This window comes from Acomys minous (genome assembly GCF_964271855.1).
Source record: "Acomys minous genome assembly, chromosome: 14".
NCBI classification, from domain to species: domain Eukaryota; kingdom Metazoa; phylum Chordata; class Mammalia; order Rodentia; family Muridae; genus Acomys; species Acomys minous.
Window position 1 is genome coordinate 90757938 of NC_140496.1, and position 6828 is coordinate 90764765.

Consider the following 6828-nt stretch of genomic DNA (forward strand, 5'->3'; position numbering starts at 1 on the left):
AGGATAGAACCAAAATAATTTATTGAGAACCACAAGGATTGAACTTGTTTTGAAAAGAAATGAAATAATGACTGGGCATGCAGGATCGAGAGAGTTTTTAGTCAGATGATAATTAGTAAGTTTGTTCATAGATGGAAACAGAGAAGGAAAAATTGCCTGCAAAAATAGGAGAAAGAGGGGACAACTATAGAACATTGTAAATAGAGAAAACCTAGAATATTGGATTGCCAAGGTGTGCTAAGTATTTTTGGTCAAGTTGACATAAACTAGAGTCAACCAGGAAAAGAGAACCTCAATCAAGTCAATTTTCCCTTCCATTAGACTAGTCTGTGGGGCATTTTCTTGATTAATGGTTGACGTGAGAGGGCTCAGCCCACTGTAGGCAGTTCGCTCCTGAGCAGGTGGTCCTGGCTTATATAAGAGAGGTAGTTGAGCCAGCCCCATGGAAAGCAAGTCAACAAACAGCGTCCCTCTGTGATCTCTTCTTTGGTTTCTTCCTCAGCTCCTCCCAGGGAAGGACTGCAACTGGTAAGTGGAAATAAGCCCTTTCCTGCCCGGGTTGGTTTTGTTCAGCATTTTATAACAGCAAACTAGGATGGAACTTGGTAAGGGATGTGTGTGTGTGTGTGTGTGTGTGTGTGTGTGTGTGTGTGTGTGTGTGTGTGTGTGTGTGCACGTGCCTCGCGACCATGTTGATTTTGGAAAGATTGTGAAAAGATTTTGGAGATGTGGGCCAATAAAACCTATTGAGTCCCCAGAGCTTAATAAACTGTTGTGGACGTTTGAAAAAAAAAGTACAGATGATGGAGGCCTGGCTCATGGTGTTTCCGAGGGGCACAAAGACGCTCTCTGGACATTTATATGATATCTTGCATTAAGAATTTATGGAAGTGAAACCTTTGCTTGACTGGGACAACTGATGCTGGCTGTCTGGAACTGAAGAATCATCTGTGATTCATGGGATATCAGCATCAGTCAGGGGAAATCTTCTGGGAAGTATTTCCTTAGAACCAGCACAGAGACACTGTGATCTCCAGGGGCTCGAGGCTGCATCTCAAGCTGACAGCCAAGCTTGGTAGTGTGTAGTGAAATATACAGTACTTCTGGTATGGGAGCTACAGAACTGTTTCCTGGAGAGCGGCTGAGGCTTTACACTGTGAGAAGCCTTGAGAAGCCTTGATGCCGGTGAAACCTGAGCCCAGTGAAGGCTTGTTCAGAGAGTGATTATGGACCACTGGGCTCACGTGGGCATGGTGATGGACAATGAAACCAAGAGGAGGGGAGCTTGAGCTTAAAACTTTCCAGCAGAGCATCCCCCAGTGTGGGTCATAGAATCTTGCAAGGGGTTGTATAGGGCATAGTATACTGGGGAACTGGGGGGTCCTGGTCAAATCTCATTCTGTTATAGAGGTGAGTTGCTAAGGAGGGGAAGGGTGAAGAGCTCAGGAGGAAGGGAGGTCAGGGACAGGGAGTCCTGTGTGGTGAGAATTGTTGACCTTTCTCTACCAATCTTGACTATGCATTAAAAATGACCTTTTGAGCTTAGAGAAAATACCAAAGTCCAGGCTCCATTTGAAATAAATTAACTTGAATTCCTAAGACTCGAACACACGCAGTAATACTTTTCTAGAATCTCATTATGAATTTCAATTTGCCACCGAAGTTGAGATGTAGGGAGAGCTGTGCATAGTAAATAATGATGGAGAAAGAGAAAATAAGCTAGAAGGGAAAACTTGTGAAGAACCGAGTAGAGGAGAGGACATGTGAGAAGCCCACTGTATACATTTGCAAAATAGTAGTAGTGCATATATACAAAAATGTGTCCTTTAGTCTACAAGTATGGGTTGAGACATGTAAGGCTTGCAGGCATGCAGATATAAGCAGTGTCTGTAAGCAAAGCTTGAGTTTATTAAGAAAAGGTTTTTTGTCTCCTTTATTAATTTATTCTTGTTACATCTCAATGGTTATCCCATCCCTTGTATCCTCCCATTCTTCCCTCCCTCCCATTTTCCCCTTATTCCCCTCCCCTATGACTGTTCCTGAGGGGGATTACCTCCCCCTGTATATGCTTATAGGGTATCAAGTCTCTTCTTGGTAACCTGCTGTCCTTCCTCTGAGTGCCACCAGGTCTCCCCCTCCAGGGGACATGGTCAAAGGTGAGGCACCAGAGTATGTGAGAAAGTAATATCCCACTCTCCACTCTACTGTGGAGAGTGTTCTGTCCATTGTCTAGATCTGGGTAGGGGTTTAAGGTTTACTGCCTGTATTGTCCTTGGCTGGTGCCTTAGTTCGAGCGGGACCCCTGGGCCCAAATCTGCCTATCATAATGTTCTACTTGTAGGCTTCTAGGACCCTCTGGATCCTTCTACTTAATGCAAGTTAAAACACATGAATAAAAAGAGGGAAAGGAGCATGTAGGAGAAGGAAAGAAACACATGCCTGGGAACAGGTGCTGCGCCTCTAGAAAGCCACTTAGAACCATTCCAGCTTGAAGTGAAGGAGGAGCCCAGCTCTTTGTTTTTTTTGTCTCATTTCTGTTTGTTTGGTACGTTCCTGGGATAATAGATAATAGTGCTGAGTTGTAGTGAAGGCTGCACTATGATAAACAGACTAAAACCGACATTCAAAACCAAGGTTTTCTGTAAGATATTGAATGAAAAAAAATGTATAGTGCAAATCAAGATGATTTATTATATTGCAATTTCAAAACACAAAACATATACACAATCTCAAAAGGAAAGTTGTGAAAGCTCTCACTGGGGTGTAATTTGAATGCTATCATGACCTTGCAATGGCCTTTGCCTGGATTTTGCAGTTCTCGGCAGGATGGTGTTTCTGCCAGCTCTTGTGCAGGTGCATTCTTTAACCACTCGTTGAAAGTGTGGATGAGAACCCTGTCTCTGCTTGCTTCATGACTGTGCAGTGCTGTTATATGCACATGCTAAGGACACTAATCTATACAGCATGTATGTATCTTTACAAAGTGTCAAAGAAGAACAATTTCTTTTATCATATGTACATAGAGCTGTGATTGGCTGACGTAATTCCTTTGGAAAGACCCAAGAATATTGAACTCCTAGCTTAGTATGTCTACCTGGGGAAGTCGGGTCGTAGTCATGACTGTATATTCCTGTGTGCCTGTGAAGTGAAATGTAGGAGGAGTTAGCTCTATGAGCAGCAAGGAGGGTAGAGCTTCGTACCGGCAATTTAAGTAATGTTTCAGTCACACTGAGTGGAAATGGACGTATTGAATGTGGTGTGTGTGTGTGTGTGTGTGTGTGTGTGTGTGTGTGTGTGTGCGTGCGTGCGTGCGCGCGCATGTACGTGTGTATACCTGTGTAGCAGGTATGTGTAGAGGTCAGGGTTCAACATTGGAAATCTTCCTTGTTCACTCTCAGATTTTTTTTTTTTTTTGTTAATTTAATTAATTGTGTGGTAGGACACATGCATGTCATGGCAAACATCTGTAAGTCAGAAAAACTTTGAGACAATGATTCTCTATTTCCACTATGTGAGTCTGGGGGGATCAAACTTAAACCCTCAGGTTTGGTGGTAAATACCTTTAGCCACTTAGCAAACTTCTTAGCTTTATCTCATACTCTTCTTTTCCTTTCTTTCTTACTTTTCTTCTTCTTTATTTTATTCCCCAATGTCTTTTTCTTCCTTAAGTTTATTCACTTTACATCCCAGATGCAGCCCCCTCCCTCCTCTACTTCTGGTCCCACCTCTCACCCTCGTCCCCCTTTCTTCCCTCCTCTTCCTTTAATGAAGAGGGAAGCGCCCCCTCCCCCCACCATGTCAACCCATCCTAGCACATCAAGTTGCATCAGGGCTGTGCACAGCCTCTTCCACTCTTTAGCAAAGAGGAGTCACAAAAGGCTGAAGGGAACCCTCTCTCGTAGTTATACTCTTGTAACTCTACTTTATATAATTATATTCAAGTGAAGAAAAAGACAGAAAGAAATACCATAAGGATTTTGCTTTTTGACACAAGGTCTTAAATAGCCCAGGGTGGCCTTGATTTCACGCTGTAGCATTGAGGTTGATCTTGAACTTCTGATCCTCCTTCACCAACCTCCCAAGGGCTCAGAGAATAGGTATGTTCTACAGTGCCCATTGTATGCTGTGCTGGAGACAGCGTCATTGCTTCAGGTGTGCAAGGTGAGCACTCTTATTGAGCTACATTACAAGCCATAATACAGGATCTTTTAACTCAGCTTTAACTTGATACAGATTGGCAGAAATGCATCCTTCAAGCCACTTACTGTCATAGAGTCACTACGTATTTTTTGTGTATACTTGGGATTATGTTCTTTCAAAGGAAACTTTGAAATATTAATGTTATCTCGAAGTAAAAACAAAGGGGTTGATTTCACATACATATATGTGGTAAATATATACTATATATGTACATAATACACATACATGTGTTTATATACACACATACACATGCATATGCAATAGGATGACTTAGTTGAGTTTAAGCTTATGAGAAAATTAGGCATGTGAGGGAGTTTGTAAACATTTCCCCTCAATAATAGTCCTTTGATTGTGTCGAATGAATGAGGGCTTTTATTTGAAAAGAGGAGACGGTAGACTGCTGTAAGTATAAATGGTTTAAAAAAGAAAGAGGAGACAATAATATTGGAGGGATAATGCGGTGGCTTCAGATTTCATCAATTGTGCTAAGCTGGATCTGTGCCTCCCAGAATTCCCTTGCTATATGATTGAGAGTTAGGGTGGGCTTAAGAAGTCTGAGAGCTGTAGAAGTGGCTGTGTTGCAGTGTCTGTTACAATGTGATGTAAGGGTAAGGCTAGGGCACATGGCGCATGTGTTCTGTGGCTCACCTGACAGCTTGGCTTGGAGCAACAGCACAGCCGCTGGTTCTTTTGCCTCGCACTCTGTCAGTTTCTCAAGTCCTGTGCATCTCACTGTGAAGGGTACCAACTCCCACAGAGCACCAAAGCGACACACAGAACACAGTGCTGATCTCTGACCCAGTTTATCCCTGTGTCCTCTAATGGGTGTCAGTAGGGTAAGCCAAATAAACCTCTTGCTCCCTAAGTTGGATTCAGTGTTTTACTACAATAACAGAAAAGCAAACTAGAACAACTCCTTTGAAAAGGATCTTAAGAGAAATTGTGGGGATTGTGTTTGAGCAGGTACAGTATATGCACCTTTTGTTTGTATGAAATAACTTAAATCTAGTAGCTATCAGTTTTCTGGGGGAAAAAAGCCCAAACCCTAATTATAAAAAGTGGTTGTACTATAATATTGAATTCACTTTTATTTAAAAGTTGGGAAATTTTGGGGTGGAAGACTAGGATTTTGAAAACTTGGATAGAAATCTGTAGGCTGATTCTGTTGCTGCCCGTTTTAGCAGCCAGTGTCTCCCTGCCTACAGATGCCACTTTCCTCCTTCCTGAAGGATCTGGTACAGCCTTTCCTGAGAAGGCTGCCTCATAGGACACACTACCCTCCTTATGACCTACTTTGAGCAGCTCTCACTGTTTCTAGAACTAAAATCAGACTGATGTCCCAAAAGACACAGAGGGTGAGGCACAGTGTGTGAGCTAGGGTTAAAAAGTGTGAAAATTTTACTTCTTGATAATGACATAACCCTGGGGACCATACCAGACAAGACTTTGGGATGATGCCCGATGCATTCGTTAACATCAACTTGAAGTCTTCTGTTGACTGCAGTAGTGGAGGGTAGCTCTACTAAGTTTTGTATATTTTTTTTGTAGCTCATTGTAGAATGTGAACCCAGCATGTCTTTTGTAAAATAAAACTAAAAATATTAGAATTTCTGTGAGACACTGAAAAGTATGCAGAGGCATAGGAGAAATGGGATGCTGGAAAGGATGATCTCATGAGGGGCGCTTCCCAACCTCCCCATTATGTCAACAGTCCAGAGGACATTTATTTCACCATGGTATAAGCCATGAACCTGTGAAGACACTACTGTATCCCAGGACTCTTTGGTAGGTGCAGAATGACACTGCTAACTGGTACTATCAAAGTAAGTCCTCTAACTGTGGGGGATGACAGAGCTCTTGGAGTTTTGGCAGAGATAATGTGGTTATGCTTACTATATAAAAAAGAATGCAAAAGAGTTCCCAGAACAGTTTGACTTGGAGATATATTTGGCTTTTTTGCTAATTGTTCACAGACTGTTTAGAAAGAGAAGATGGTCTCTTCCAAATTCTCATCCAGACCTTTGGACCTTAGCTTGCTCCTTCCATTAGCATTTGGGCATCTTGTTTAGGAATTACACACACCTGTGCAAAGGGCTTAGCAACGTATCCTGAATTTACCAGCTGTTTCAGCCACACAATTCTGACTTGAACAGAAATCTGTGGTGGATCGACGTGTGATGGAAGCTGCAGGCTATAACTTCTGCTGTTAGGGTAAAATTGCAAAGGAGATCAGAAACCAAATGATGGCATGTGGTAACTTGAGAGAAAGAAAGAGAGAGAGAGGGAGAGGGAGAGAGGGAGGGAGGGAGGGAGGGAGGGAGGGAGAGAGAGAGAGAGAGAGAGAGAGAGAGAGAGAGAGAGGGGCAGAGGCAGAGAGACACAGAGAGAGAATCATAGTTACTTTAATAAAACTGCTTTTATCTATAAAAGAGTCCAGAAGATAAGGAACATACCCAAGACACTATCTGACTAAAAAGTATTAGTGAAGAAAGGCTGTGGAGGGGAAAGCAAGATTGTCTCTGTTTCATAAATGGTTATGTCTAAAAAAACCATGTCAAGAGGAAGTATGACTGAGTACTTGGATGTAATACAGGAAATGCTAAATATTTTTGCTAGAAGTGCTAAGTT

At 42.3% G+C, this 6828-nt stretch overlaps 1 long non-coding RNA gene across 2 annotated transcripts in view; it reads left to right on the top strand.

The window, feature by feature from the left end:
• Positions 1-458: 458 nt before the first annotated feature.
• LOC311582791 overlaps positions 459-6828 on the top strand; it is a 171694-nt gene continuing 165324 nt past the window's right edge. For both annotated transcript variants that reach the window (XR_014774237.1, XR_014774238.1), the window contains exon 1: positions 459-528. This is a non-coding gene — a long non-coding RNA (uncharacterized lncRNA). The remainder of the gene's footprint in view (positions 529-6828) is intronic.